This window comes from Dryobates pubescens, chromosome Z (genome assembly GCF_014839835.1).
Source record: "Dryobates pubescens isolate bDryPub1 chromosome Z, bDryPub1.pri, whole genome shotgun sequence".
Lineage (NCBI taxonomy): Eukaryota > Metazoa > Chordata > Aves > Piciformes > Picidae > Dryobates > Dryobates pubescens.
This window is the reverse complement of record NC_071657.1, coordinates 17,914,056-17,928,423: the sequence shown is the minus strand read 5'-3', so window position 1 is coordinate 17,928,423 and position 14,368 is coordinate 17,914,056. Positions and strand designations below refer to the sequence as shown.

General features: G+C 38.3%; 1 non-coding gene across 1 annotated transcript; it reads right to left on the bottom strand.

Annotated features, from left to right (window-relative positions):
- Nucleotides 1-505: 505 nt before the first annotated feature.
- TRNAA-UGC (transfer RNA alanine (anticodon UGC)) lies at nt 506-577 on the bottom strand. The gene has a single exon. It is a non-coding gene; the product is annotated as a tRNA-Ala (tRNA).
- Between the last annotated feature and the right edge of the window lie 13,791 nt (nt 578-14,368).

Genomic DNA, 14,368 nt, shown 5'->3' with positions numbered 1-14,368 from the left:
ACACAAACTCAAGGTTGAGATAAAGAGGTAAGAGTTCAATATAACATGAGCTATCATGAGCACAATGCATAATTACCTTAGCCAATAATCTAATAATACAATACGTGATTACCTTACCTTAGCCTATTTGTGGAAGAAGTGCAGTGAAAATACACGGGGAAAAAAACCAGCATAAAACACAAAGACAAAACCAGCACCTAACTGACTCCCACTCCTTCCACTGCCATGCCTGCAGATAAGAGCCCAATACCCAAGAAGCCAGAACCCAAAAGCAATTGGAACAGGAAGCCTCCAGTATTGCAATCTAAGCTTCAAGCCCTATAATACTTTGCTCTAGATAGCACTTCCACTTTTTCACACACAGAATCACACACAGAATCACCAAGGTTGGAAGAGACCTCAAAGATCATCGAGTCCAACCTGTCACCACAAACCTCATGACTAAACAATGGCACCAAGTGCCACGTCCAATCCCCTCTTGAACACCTCCAGAAATGAAAGCCTCTGGAGATGCCAGGGATTGAACCCAGGACCTCACACATGCAAAGTGTGCACTCTACCACTGAGCTACATCCCCAAGTTACAAGTTACAAGTTTTGAAACTGGCATGGCTGTGGCATGATATGAATAACAGAAGCAGGTTCCATTCAATCCATGGTAGAATCGTTCTTATCTTTTCAGAGCCCCTGTGTTTTTTACTCCTTGCCCTATGGATAATAGCCTCCTCTCACCCTCTTGAAAGACTGCCACAGCTGTGAGACCTCCAGAGGTACTCACAGTACTTAGCTAACCCAGGCCTAATAGGAGTTGCAACCAAAACCCCACTTCCCTTCTGCTACTAAGTGGAGTTTCATTGCTTGGTATCCAGTGCAGCTATAAGGGTTCTGAGCCTGAGCCATGGAAGTTTTAACTTAGTGTGAGTCTGTTGACTGTGGAAGAATTTTTCTTACATTGTAACACAGACATAGCAGAGAATAAGAGAGTCTTGATATTTATTTTCTTGTGAATAGTAGTGACAGGGTGCACTATTTTAATCTTCTTCATTTAGTGAATGCAACGTTCAGTTCTTCTTAAAAAGGATAATAAATGCAGTCATCCAGGTGAGGAATGTAAATTATGTGTAGCTGGGTAAAATGCTTTTCCATACATTCTCTGTTTCTCAGGTCTAAGCGAGTCTGTGTTCTTTGTCTTAGTCACTTCAGTGCCACAACATGAGCCTGATTTTAGTTATTTTCAAGGAGAGGAAAAATGATTGAAGAGGACCTCTCTTACCATACACATTTTAATTATAGTCTATGTATATGTATGCATGTAATTCCTTATGCTCATCCTGTTTTCTTGACCTTTATAGTGCAGAGGCAGCCTCTCAGAGAGTGATTAAAGTGACTTTATATGACTAAATAAGAGTGAAAAAAATATTTCTGTTTGTGACTTTACTGGATAACATGGTCTCACTTTTTATTGTGCCTTAACTAGGCACTGTGGTGGGTTGAAGTTTCCCCCAGCATTAACTTTTAGCCAGACTAGCTCAAGGTAAGCATTTTAGAAAAGATGAGTTTGTAGTTTGGGCTCAAATTTCTTCAGGAAGAGATTTCTGCCCCCCCCAGCCCCTCCCCAATTATTTCTCTAATTGTCAATTAGACAAGTTAATTAGAAAATCCTGGTCATGTTGTTGTAAGTTGAGGACATTTTCTTCATGTCATTCCTTTTTGCTTACTAGAAAACCCCAGGGTACCACAGGATGGAATGATATCATGCCCTCTTCTTCTTCATATGGTCTTAACTTTTGGCATTGGTGTCGAAGTCCACCATGAATATTTGCATTTGGCCCTAAATGAGTTCTCACAGTCACAGTAGAGCAATAGAGTTGCATGGGATATAATTATCACCCTGTGTACATTTAGTCTGTATTCAGGGATAAACTACTGACCCCTTCACTACAGGGATCAACAACTGACCCCTTCGCAGGAAAATGCAAGGAGGCCTGAGGGCCAAAGTGAAAATGGATTTAATGAAACAAGAAGACTGGTGCCAAAGCAAATAAAAATTATGCAAAGTTGTGTTCAGCCCACCAAAGGTACAGCAGTCATAATAAATGGAAAAGCAGTCTTTAAGGGCAGGAAAAGGGTCAAGGGGAACCCAAGCAAGAGCAGAAGCTGAATCAGGAGCTTTTAAGTAGGAGGCTCCCCTCTCCTCGGCAAACTTCCCCCTTTATACTGAAGTGTGATGTTTATGGTATGAGATGTGATTCAGAATTGCTAATGGCTCATAGCCTGTGGCTGGTCTGTGGTTCTGTTGAGGTAAAACCAGGGCTCTACCTTAAAACAAACATTAGCATGCAAAGCCAGTGATGTGCCTTTTGTGGTGACTAGATAATGTGACAACATATTAAAAATGCATCTGGAAGATTCTATGCACCTCATACATCATTACAGCTTCTGAAGAAGAGTCCTTTAGAAGATGAATATCAGTTACAACCATTTATTGCACATTGAGGAGTAAATTGAAGAGAAAGACATGAAAGTAGGAAACATCTGAGTGCCCATGAGTATTATATGATGCATATTTTAAAATTGAAGTGTGATACCTTCTGATAGTAAGAAGTTTTAGGATGATCTTAGAAGTATAGGCAGAGAGGTAACCTCTGTGTGCTGATAAAGCAATGATGTTTTAGCATGGATTCATGAGCAGATACTAAACATAATCAGCTTTTATGCAAATCAAAACCCTGGTGCAGTACTTCAGTGAGAAATCCAAAGAACTCATTCTCCTCCAAACAGTATTTCCCAGTGCAGCACACTCTTATCATGCTAGCTAAAATGTACATTGTACAAAACAGAAGCCATCAACAAAAGCATTGCTCCATGCTTGCAGCTGTCATGCAACTTCTACTATTACCATTAGTTAAAAGGAAGTCACTGAGGTTTATGTAACTTCTTTTGTATGTATAAAGCATTTCTGTTGTGAAGAAATATATGTGAAAAGACAAATACAGGTTGTTTGTGAATATATAGAGCATGGTATGCTGCTGGGTGACTAGGCAGCTTAAAATCACAGGAAGTATTAATTTTAACTTACTACGAAGAAACTTTAGTTTCTTCAGCTAATTCTTGTCTATGACATCACTATTGCAGCTGTATATCTGATTTTAAATGAAAGTCTGAGTGTGTCATGTGGAATGTTTTTGGGAGTGCATCAGGCTGTTTTGAAATTGTTTAGTGGATGTATATTATGCTTTGGTATGCTTTGACTAGAAGAGGTTACTGTGGCTGTGCAATCCGTTCATTGATGGAATGAAAAGGAAACAAATACTTTGTTTCCAAAATTCAGTCCACAGAAGAGAGGTAGCAGCTGAAGAAATTCACCCAGCTAATAAATATGCTAAATCTAGATCTCATAGGTGTTTTACATTGAATAATAACTCAAGTGTAGCCACTAGGCATATGCCTGTATCGCTTCAGCTTTAGTAATGACAAAACATAGTCTGATTTTAACACAAAGGTGCATCAAAGGAAAAGAAGGCTGTTAAAAAAAGATATCCTGCATGGTATTCATGACCCCAGTGAACTGCATTAAGGCACTGCAGTAATTAAAAATTCACTTCAGAGAAGTTTGTTTTTTCTTGATTCACAGTTACTCTGTCTATCAAGGGCCTTCCAAACGCAGGCATGAAAACATGATGCCTTCATTTCTGACAAATCTTCAAAGGAGATGCAAAACTTTTCTAAACCTTGCAGATGAAAAAAAAAAAAAAGATAATAAAAAACACTTAGTGAGCATTTAGAATGAAGATAATTAGGCCACAGTGGATGCTTTCAAAAATTCATCAACTATTCCAGTATAAAAGAAAATTCCCCATTAAATTGTGTGCCAGGTTTTCCAAATGCAATATTTAGTTAATCAGTCATTTCTAAAATTGTAGTAATACTAAGGGGAGGAGTTAAGAAAATCACAGTATCACAGTATCACCAAGGTTGGAAGAGACCTCAAAGATCATCAAGTCCAACCTGTCACCACAGACCTTATGACTAGACCATGGCACCAAGTGCCACGTCCAATCCCCTCTTTAACACCTCCAGGGATGGTGACTCCACCACCTCCCTGGGCAGCCCATTCCAATGACGAACGACTCGCTCAGTGAAGAACTTTCTCCTCACCTTGAGCCTAAAATGAGCTCTCAGGCTGTTAGAAAAGCCTGAGAAATTCTGGCAACAAAATGAACACAGCTGAATAAAGTTTTTCTCTCTTCCATACTACTACTACTACTAAAGTAAATGGAAATAGTGTTGGGAAAAAAAAAGTTCATGTATTAATTAATATAATATATTCTTACTGAATACATAGTGGAATATAAATATAACTTCATTGTATTGCTAGCAGTCATTCCTGTTTGAACCCCCTGTTGGGAGTCATTTAAAAGAATATTAATAACAGAAGATTTGATTCAGTAAATGTAAACTCACTGCAGTTGAGGAGCTGTAGCTCTGGTTATTAAAACACAACTAAGCTGATGTCCCAGTATAAATTGCAATGATCTCATACCTCATAAAATGTGCCATTTTCAACAGCCCCCAGAAGTGCCTGGAAATTATTATTCTTGTTTTCCAATAGCTAAATATGACTTTGATCAGTTTTGCCCTGTGTTTTTCTGGATACACCGTCTGGATAATTCTGCCTTGACATGCAAATGGTAAATTGAAGGCCAGCTTGTGGTTTTTAATGTCAGCAGACTTACTCTATTTCTTCAGTTGGCCATCATTTATAAAAAAAATACCTTATTCTTTTGCTTAAACCTGTAAATATATGAAATTATGTGGTTAAGTATTTTAGGTATGAATAATTAAACAACATTTTGCAATATAGAAAACTGTAAAAAGATGGTGACAGAGAACCTAGCTTTTTGTCAAGGGATTAAAGAGTTGGTTGGCAACTGAATGAGACTTCTGGTGGGCTCAAGTGTTATTTAAATGAGTTCATTTACTGATCTATGGAATTTCATAAGATTTGGTGAAGTATTTTATTACCTTCAGATTTAAGATGAGGATAATCTTTATTTGATCAGTGGTGATAAACAGGGAATCAAAAATGCTATTCTTAAGCTCTGTTACTGCTTTAATATATGCTGTGGAAATAACTTGTCATCTGTGCTTCAGGCTTGAGATTGGAAATACCATGCTTTCCTTGCTTCAGAGAAAGGGGAAATAAGGAATGGCCATACTGGGTGAAATTTCAAGGTCCATGTCATATTTCTATTATTGGCTAGGAGTGAAAGTTTATGTTGGAGTTATAGAGCAAGCATACACTAATGCTTGTAGTTCTGGTTTTATGTGAACTTGGAGAAATCTTGTTTTATTACTTCCTGGTGGATGAATGCTATAGAGTTTTGGGGTTGCTGTATGTATGCATGTATTTATTTATTTGGTTTTGTGTGTTTTTTTCCCCCTTCTTTCCTTTTTAAAAAAAAATTATTCCCCCCCTCTTTTTCTCTTTTCTTATACATTCAGCAGGGCAAGCATCTTGTGTCAAACAACAGGACGTTAGACGGATATTTTCATAAACCCATATAGTTTAATCACAAAATGTTTAGTGACTATGAATAGACAGCTTAGGAATTGTCATTTTATACACTTCATTATGTTATGTGTTGCTTGTGTTGCATTGAGGATATTTGGTCTGGTTAGGAGGAAGGCAGCTTCTAAAACATTGCAGAACCCCATGGCAGTGAATCACTAAGCAACAAAATGGAAGGTGGTTACAGCTTTTCATAGCTCATTCAGAAGGCCTGGTCTCCCCCTCCCCCACTCAGGAAAATGGAAATGCTGGATAGATAACATTACATGAAATGTTTCATGATCATTGTGCCTCAGCCTGTGGGAAGAAATGGTATCCTCCAAAGAAATTATTTAATTTTTTTTTCTTCTCAGAATTGTCCCATAGAGGCAATTGCTGAGGCTCAGATCAGGTTGCAGTTCATTTATCTGTGTGATGAACACCTTATACATGCAGTGGTTAAAACCAGTTAGATGAGCCCATCTGTGACAGAATCCTGTCTTTATATATTGTTACTGTTTGTTTTTATTATTCTTCTAAAATATGATTCAAACCCACAAGCATATCAGAAGAGACATGTGGCAATGAAGTGCTAGGATTTTTCATTTCCCCCAATTCTACATTAGTGATTGTCTGAGTGACTGTTTAAAACAAAGTGCTCAAGGTAAGAGGATGGTTTGTCCTTTGTTCACATGTAATACAACGTGATGGCAGGGACCTTTTTCTCATTACAGGAAACAAAGTGACTGCAAGGAATGTCTATTTTTATATGGGAATGTCTATATTTATACAAGCCTTTAAAATACATCTCTTACACTAATTCAGGTAATTGGGTTGCCTATGACTCTGACTGTTCTAGTTCATCTTTGTTTTATTAAAAGTGCATCTGAGGTCAACTGACACTAACTACACTGTTAAATATTGATCTAACAATTTGTATTAATGTAATGTTCAGTTGTTCTCCTCTAGTTAATGTACAGCAGCACTTCAGTGACCCGGTCAATAAGATCAATAGTACTCATTTGAAGTTCAGGCTGTGGCTGTCACTGACTTGCTCTGCCCTTCTTTCTTTCTTCACCCAGGGTCAGACAGGTTTTAATAAATGCACATTTATGTTACTTGTAATAGGCTGTGGGACTTCTGTAGCTAGGTGTCTTCTATACACATCAATTATATCTGAAGCAGACAATTTGCTGCCCCATACTTATTTTTTTAATCATGTTGCTTTAATGAAAGGTTAAACAATGAAGGCATATTTTGTGGTTTGTTTTCTACAAGTCCCTGTGTGACAGCTAAAGGCTCTTTATATAAAGTTAAAGTTCATCTTTATATAAAGTAAAGGTACATTCTTCTTAAATTGTAAATAGCAAGTCTTTGCTTGATAACACTTGCTGGTCAATGTGTCAGAGCTTAAAGGCCAATATTTGAAAACATAAAATATGACTGAATTAAGCATGTGTTCCAAAAATTTGGTTAAATATCCAGAGAAGGTGGACTATCAGCTTGGACAATTATGCTCTAAAGAGAGTAAAAATACCTGAGCAGCCAAATGTTAAGTACTTTGTCAAAATAGCACTTAAAATGCAATGTGCCTTGGTGTTCCATGGGAAAGTATGTGTTATTTTTTCCTGTTCCATGAATGTGCCACCTGTGACAAAGAGAAGTCTCAACTGGCCAGTATTCAGGTGGCAAAACTATGGTAAGTGTAGATTTAGTGTGCATACCCTCAGGTAATTTCTCTCTGAATAGTTTTCATTAAATGTGAGGTCTTATTTTCTTGATCTGTGTCTCTTTTTAATCAGGTGTACATATGTAAGTGTAAGTAGATGGAAAGTATGTGTGAAAAAGAAAGAAGCACGAGACCTAATTTTTAACTAATTCTGAGAATAGGGGAGAGTGTATATTAAATATGAAATTGGTGTTTGTGCTTTCATTTAACAGAACAATAACAGTAGCTCTTACAACTCTGGGGGAAAAAAGAAGTAAGAAATCTGCTTTTGTATGTCTTGGCAAAAAAAAAAATAAAAATAAATCCACCTTTTCTCACCTCCACACATTTCACAGTGAGGTCTAGTTCCGAGTTGTTATCATCTTGTGTTGCCACAACCTCTCCTTTCCCCCACGCTGTGTTAATCTTCATGCACTTTCACCCACATGTAAAGAAGATGTTACAGGATGCCGTGCATCTCCTTAAACCACTAGTGTCCAGGTATGACAAAGAAGGTTAGAGAGAGCCACCAGGAATGATGCAGCTGCTTGAAGCCACAAGCATTACATGCACAACAAAGAAAGCAATATAATTCCTGGTCCCTGCTCTGGAGAGATTAGAAAATGTAATTAGAGAACAATAGTTTAACCTGGGAAGGTACTAAATTGACTGGAACAAACATGATAAACAGAATCAAGCCTTTTGGAATAGCTCCATATAACATAATGAAGTGTATGCCTCAATAGTAAAAGCTGCATGTCTTTATCCACTGACTGATCATCATTGAGGATATACTTTGAGAATTTGACTGTTCATGGATTTCCTGTTTTCTCAAAGTTGGATCTTACAGATTTCATGACATGAAACAGGATGTCTAGGCTGAAAAAATAGGAGATCATTGCAGGTATATAGTTTAGGTATGCCTATGAACTGGAGAACGTTAAAGGATTATACCTTTAGATTCTAATTTATGGTTTAGCAATTTACAAATGTCTTCTGTGATGATCGAACTCTGAAGCTCATTTTCTCTTAGAACAAAGCTTATGTCTCTGTTTAAAAAGAAAGCTGCTGTTATGCTTTCTGACCATCCTCATTTTGTAGCCTTTCAAACAATCCTTTTAGTTACATTCAATATAACAGATTGAAACCATCTCTGGGAATCTGTGTTCTGAATTGTTTTTTTCCTTGGGTATTTGTTTTGCTAAGTTATTCTTAATGAAAATAGGAACCATCTTGTCCTTACAAAAGATTTTTCTTTCCTGTGTTTCTCCTCTGTTTTTCCACATTCTGTAAGCTGACAGAGATGTAATGATTAAAAAAATCTCATCATGCCTGTCTGCCTGTGTGCCCTGTACTTTTGCATTTTCTAGCGGGTATCAAAGCATCATCATCAATGTTCTTTGAAAACTAAGCAGGTTGGACATGCAATTTAGATGAAAACAATTACATGGTGTTAGCTTGCTTTTGGCAAGAGTATTAGGGCTCATCTTGGAGACAGGAAACAAAAGCAGCACTTCATCTTCATGAATTTTAAATGAGGGAAAGAGTATGTGTGTGTGAGAGAGGGTTGTCTGGCAGGAGATTTTCCTTGCAATCTTTGTCTAACTAGTACTTTGCTGTCTAGAATATGTCTTAGTCTGTGCTATTGGCATTGCCTGCATGTATTTCGCTCTAGCACAGGCAGTGCTAATGACTGTCTCACTAGAGTTTTTTCACATCATCTTCTTAATATTCATTAGAAACAAAAGGCTGTGCCTCCGTGACAAGCTTCACAATCAAAAAGAAAGAGGATTAAAAGAGTTAACAGATGCTCTACAGTATCCTTTTTAGCCAGACAATTTTTTTTTCCTTTGGTAATATTCTTTGTGTGGAGCCTACCATGATATATTTTTAAGCACTTCTAATTTATCATTCTTAGATATGTATAAGCATCATTTATTAACGTTTGTCTGATAAGAATACTGAACTGAATGCCATCTATGCAAACCCCTCCATGTATTACTGTTTTCTAAAGTCCTTCAGACTGAAAACAAATGAGTGACAGAATGCACTGATTCTGGAGAAATTGCCTTTTACAGAGTATCTAAGAACATGTTCAATGCTAAGTGTTCATTTTAGTGCTTTTTAATTTTTTTTTAACCCTGAATGAGGGTCATAGTCTTGCAGTAGTTGTAATGGCATTCTGAATAATGTCAAAGGGAAACTAGCAATGTGTCTTTTCTCCCTAAGAAAGGTCTTTGCTCTGAGCTTTAAAGCTAACCATAAACATCAGAAATTCTCAGTCCATGATACTCACCATATGACTGAAGCATATCTTGAGTACCAGCTTGCCAATATTGTGCTGCTTGTACTTGAAGCTGTCAAATGTTTAATGAAGACAGTATGTTTTCCTTAAAGCTAAGCATAAAGCATTAATCTCTACTTTCTTCCATAATTTTTTTTCTTCAGTAAATAAATAAAATCTGTAATTTGATGTCAGAATTATAAGCATTTTTGTTTGCTTGTTTTGCTTTGTAGATTTAGAGGAATGTGAGTGTAGAAAATTCTTTAAAATGACATTTTTTCTGAATTCTCTCTGTGAGATACAACCTAGTAATTTTTTAGCCTGATCCCAGTAGTGTTAAAAAGACTTTTCAAATTTGGTCAGAATATCTTGTCCACGCAAAATTTTACATCTTGGTGTACACATTCAAGGAATTAGGATATATTTTAATGAGTAAAACAGATTTGCAGCTGAGGAAACATCTCTAAGTTCTTACTCTTGGTACATACTCAGAGGGGAAAAAAAGTAAGCTGATGTGGGAAGGCAGAGCTTTATATTGTGTTTTCTTTTCAAGACTCTGTATTTGGAATAATGTTGTAGTATCTCTCCTGAAGGGTCAAACCCCAAAACATTCCCTAGCCCAGACAATGGGCTAAGCACTTGCAAATGTGCTAACCTGGACAGTTCCTGGGGTCCAGATGGCCAAGGTAAATGTATAATAGCATGTGTGATTAACATTTTAAGCACCCCTAAAAGTGCAAACCTGGACCCTTCCTGGGTCCAGATGCACATGTACAACATGTAGTTAACTTTGTAACACAGCTGTGAACTGTGTGTGCTCCTGGCCATGTTTGGATATGCCCTATCCCATAGGTCCAGTTATCAGGGTTCTGTGTTACCAAAGGGCATTAATTGTCTTGGAACAATATTTAAACCAGCCAAGAAGTGAAGCAACTTGCCTTGGTCTCACCCAGATTGCAACAAGCGTCAAATGCTGCCTGAGTAGAGGCTGAAGAACCTGCTGTAGCAGACCAACAACTTTGCCCAGGCCTTGCACTTGGATCAAGGCTGAAAGGAGAAAAGCTCCAAAGGAATTGAATCCCAGAAGAGGCTACAGCCCAGTGACTGGGCATGACAAGAGAGATGCCCCTTAGCCGTCTCCGAGCCAAGGACTGCCCGAATTATAGCCACAGCATCTGGCAAAATACCAGACAGAGTAGCAAGTCGTGAGCACCTGGGTAATCTGTCACAGGATCCCATTTGTGGGAAACCCACAGATCACAGCACCTTTATTTCCAATTTGAATTGCTGTATTGGAAATGTTAGATCTGTGCGTAAATCATTTAACTGTCTTAATACATGCAGTGTAAAACCCACAACTGAATAATTGAACCTGTGAATACGTTTTATAAATAAGTTATGGTGGTATTTGAAGATACCACTGCCAGGAAATACTAATTATAAAATATATAAAAAATATACATTTTTATTACAGTGTCAGACTGAGAAAAAAACTATGAAGATTATATTATACTATGATGTGAAATTGGTCCCCTCTGCCTAGAAGGGAAGGATTACCTAACTCGCCACCTATAGTAGGCTGTTGATATTGTCTGGAATGAGATCTCACTTCAGCCTCTGAGTCCTGTCCTGGTTTATGTAACAGTACCAAGCTAGTTCCAGTACATCTTATGCATGTTTTGCCTTCTTTTCTGTTTTGTGTAAAATTCTTTAACAGTCATTGAAAAGCTTGTGATGCTTGTTGGATAGTGAGAACTTTTACCTGGATGATCAGGTTTTTGCTTTCTCTTTAGTAACTACATGATTAATGTGAGGCAGACAAGAACTGGCTAGACCTACTTATGGAGTGCCAGGTAGAGTGCTTTGGGACATAGCTGGGGTCCTGAGGGAGGATCAAGCTGGCTTTTGTTTGTTTGTTTGTTTCCATAGAAGAATTAGTCATTGTATAACTTGGGAACCAAAGTTTCTCTCTTTTTTTCTCTTTGTTACAGCTGCACAGAGTAGAATGATATGCAAGTCTAATGAAAAATGTCATTCTTGTGAAAAAAACCCAACATCACTCATGCATTTTGAAAAGATGCCAAGGTACCATGAAAATGGGCTAGAAATGGGCAAATTAATTATTTATTGACTGATTCATCATCTTGAATGGATGAAATGCATGTACTACTTAATCTGAAGAAAAGGCACATGAGAAATTTGGAGGAGTAAGCACCTAAGAGATGGATGGAGGAGCATGCTTATACCCACTTCCACTGCAGTCTACATGGAATCCTGCAACTGAAGTTTGCTGCCATGCAGAGTACCATAATTATAACAGCATGATCCAAGCTAGGTATTGCTGTGCATTGACTACCATGTAAGGACTTAAGTGATGTAGTGGGAGATTAGATGCACTGAGTTTTGCAAGTGCCCAGAGATTTTCCTAGGTGTGGAGTGGTTTTCAGTGTACCCTTAGAGGTTAACAATGAACCTAACTTGAAATGAAGTGAATAAAACCAGATGCCAGCTGATGTTGTAGTGTGGTCTCTGTGAGCAGAAGCAATTGTGGTCCTGGTCTGGCAGAAGGCTGTGCAGCTCTTGGACTGTGGTTTTGTTGATGCCAGAGCCATATGCATTTTATCTCTTGGTGCTAAAGTGGGGGCTGCTGCCTGCCAAACCTTCACCTGTCAGTTTCCAAAGCTATGTTATGAAGGGATTGGCGTTTGATCTGTCTAAATATTGCCACCAGCAAGCTTCAGTCCTCAGCACGGTTGATATGCTTGTGCAGTCCAACTCTGGCATGACTCAGAAATCCATGTATGGGTAGGGATGCAGCCCTTCTGGCTCTTGTCTCTTTCCAACAGACCATTCCTCTGTCAGCAGCTACTTCTACCAAACCTCAGAGAAGTGAGAGAAACCATGTAAATACAGGTCAAGTGAAATATTTAAATAGTTCGAAGAAATGCCTTCTGAGATGCTAACAGCCACTATTGTTCATCTTTCCATTTCAGTGATGATGTGGGGACTGTTTGCATTCTGGAGTTCTGAGAAGTGATATTTTAAAAAATTTTAGTATGTATCTGGACAAGGAAAAATAATCATGCAGCAGGAAAACAATGAAATTACACGAAGCCAATAGTTAGCAGACCTGTAGAGTTTTCAAGTGGTGTTGAATGATTTTACCTAAAGGGAAGTGGTCCAATAACTAATGTAGATTATTTTGGGCCCATCTATAAAGCTCAGTTCACTTTTAAATTCCATGTTACTAATCTTAAAATTGTCAGCAGGACCTAGCTGTCTCAGTGGTGTTTGAAACAGAGCTCTGCTTTAAAAAATGTAAGATAATATTACAGCCTATGCTGGTTTAAATATCCTTCAATTTTGAAGCAAGAACTGGGGAATTTTTTATAAGCAGTTCACGAAAGTTATGTATATTGGGCCTTAGGCTTTAGTCTGTAACAATTTAACAGTGTTATAAATGATTCAAAATAACAGGTACTGAGAAATGCTTATTTTGAGGTGTATGGAGGATGACACAGGCAACAAATCAGTGTACCAAACATGTTGACTCTAGGTAGTAGAGACTAGAACACAAAGCTGAATTATTTTGCTGAACTACCTGTGCGTAAAACAAAGTATGTTCTTCTGTACATACTTTAATGTCTCCCAAGAAAAGATACTGATGCTTTCAATGAGTCTGTTTTTTGGAGTGCACAGCTGACTAGCATGTGAGAGACTAAATCTTGTCTCTCTTGATGTGACTCAACAAAGATAAAATCACCTTTGCTGCTTGCCCAGACAATAGTTGATGTGTATGGGGCAGATGCACATCGGCCACTGGATAGCAACTCTCTGAAATGTGCATAGACAGGATCATCTCTACCCATCAGCTGCCCTGGAAAGAGAGGATTATGCAAAGAATAAAGATTGCTCACCAGACTGCAGCTGTCCTGGAAATAATGGGTAGAGGCCATTGCTGTAGATACTCTCTGGAATATGCATATTCACCATCTGAAAACATCCCTAAAAAAAATGTATAAAATATCTGAGCAACTACTGGCTTGGGAGAGAGAAAATACTGGGGCAATGCTGCTCTGAAGAAAAATGCAGAGAATACCAGGAGAGAAAAAGACAGATGCAGGACAAAAAGACATCATTGTGTAGCCTGGAGGCAGCAGACCAGGAGGAACCCTCTCTCCATGTCCTAAGTTCCACCTGCTGCAACTCATGGAGCTGAAGAGGCTGCTCAGAGAAGTGCTTGGAATTGGACTTAGACTTCGGGAATCTGTCCCTCCCCTCCTCCACTGGAGGACAGCACAGCCAACAAGGATGACCTATCCTCCACACCAAAGCTGCAGCAGCCTTCCTCCACAGACCCAAACTGTCTTGGGGGGTAAGGGGTGTAGTAATATAATTCCCTTCCTCTTCTCTCTCCTTCTTCTCCCTTTCTCTCTATTTTTTCCCTCTCTCTCCCTCCCTTCTTCTGTTCCATTCACTTTATTCTGTTAATAAATAGCCTTGCTGGTGATATTTTGGCCTTGTTTGTGCCTCTAATTTCATAGTACAGGAATATTCAAAAGATCTGAGTCTCTTTCCCTCTCTGGATTGAGACATACAAATATGTCTAGGATATTGTTTATCTTTAGGATTATACGCTCTTGAAGAGTTCTTTTGCTTGCATGGAGGCTTGGCATTATTGACATTTTAAGTGAAGTTGCAAAAAAGAAAAGACGTATGATACTGCAGTAATTTTGTCCTGAGGAAAACAAATCAATGGCAGGCAGGTTTTTGGTGGGGTTTTGTTTGTTCGTTTTTGTTTTCTCCCCTCGTAGTCCAAAGAAAAC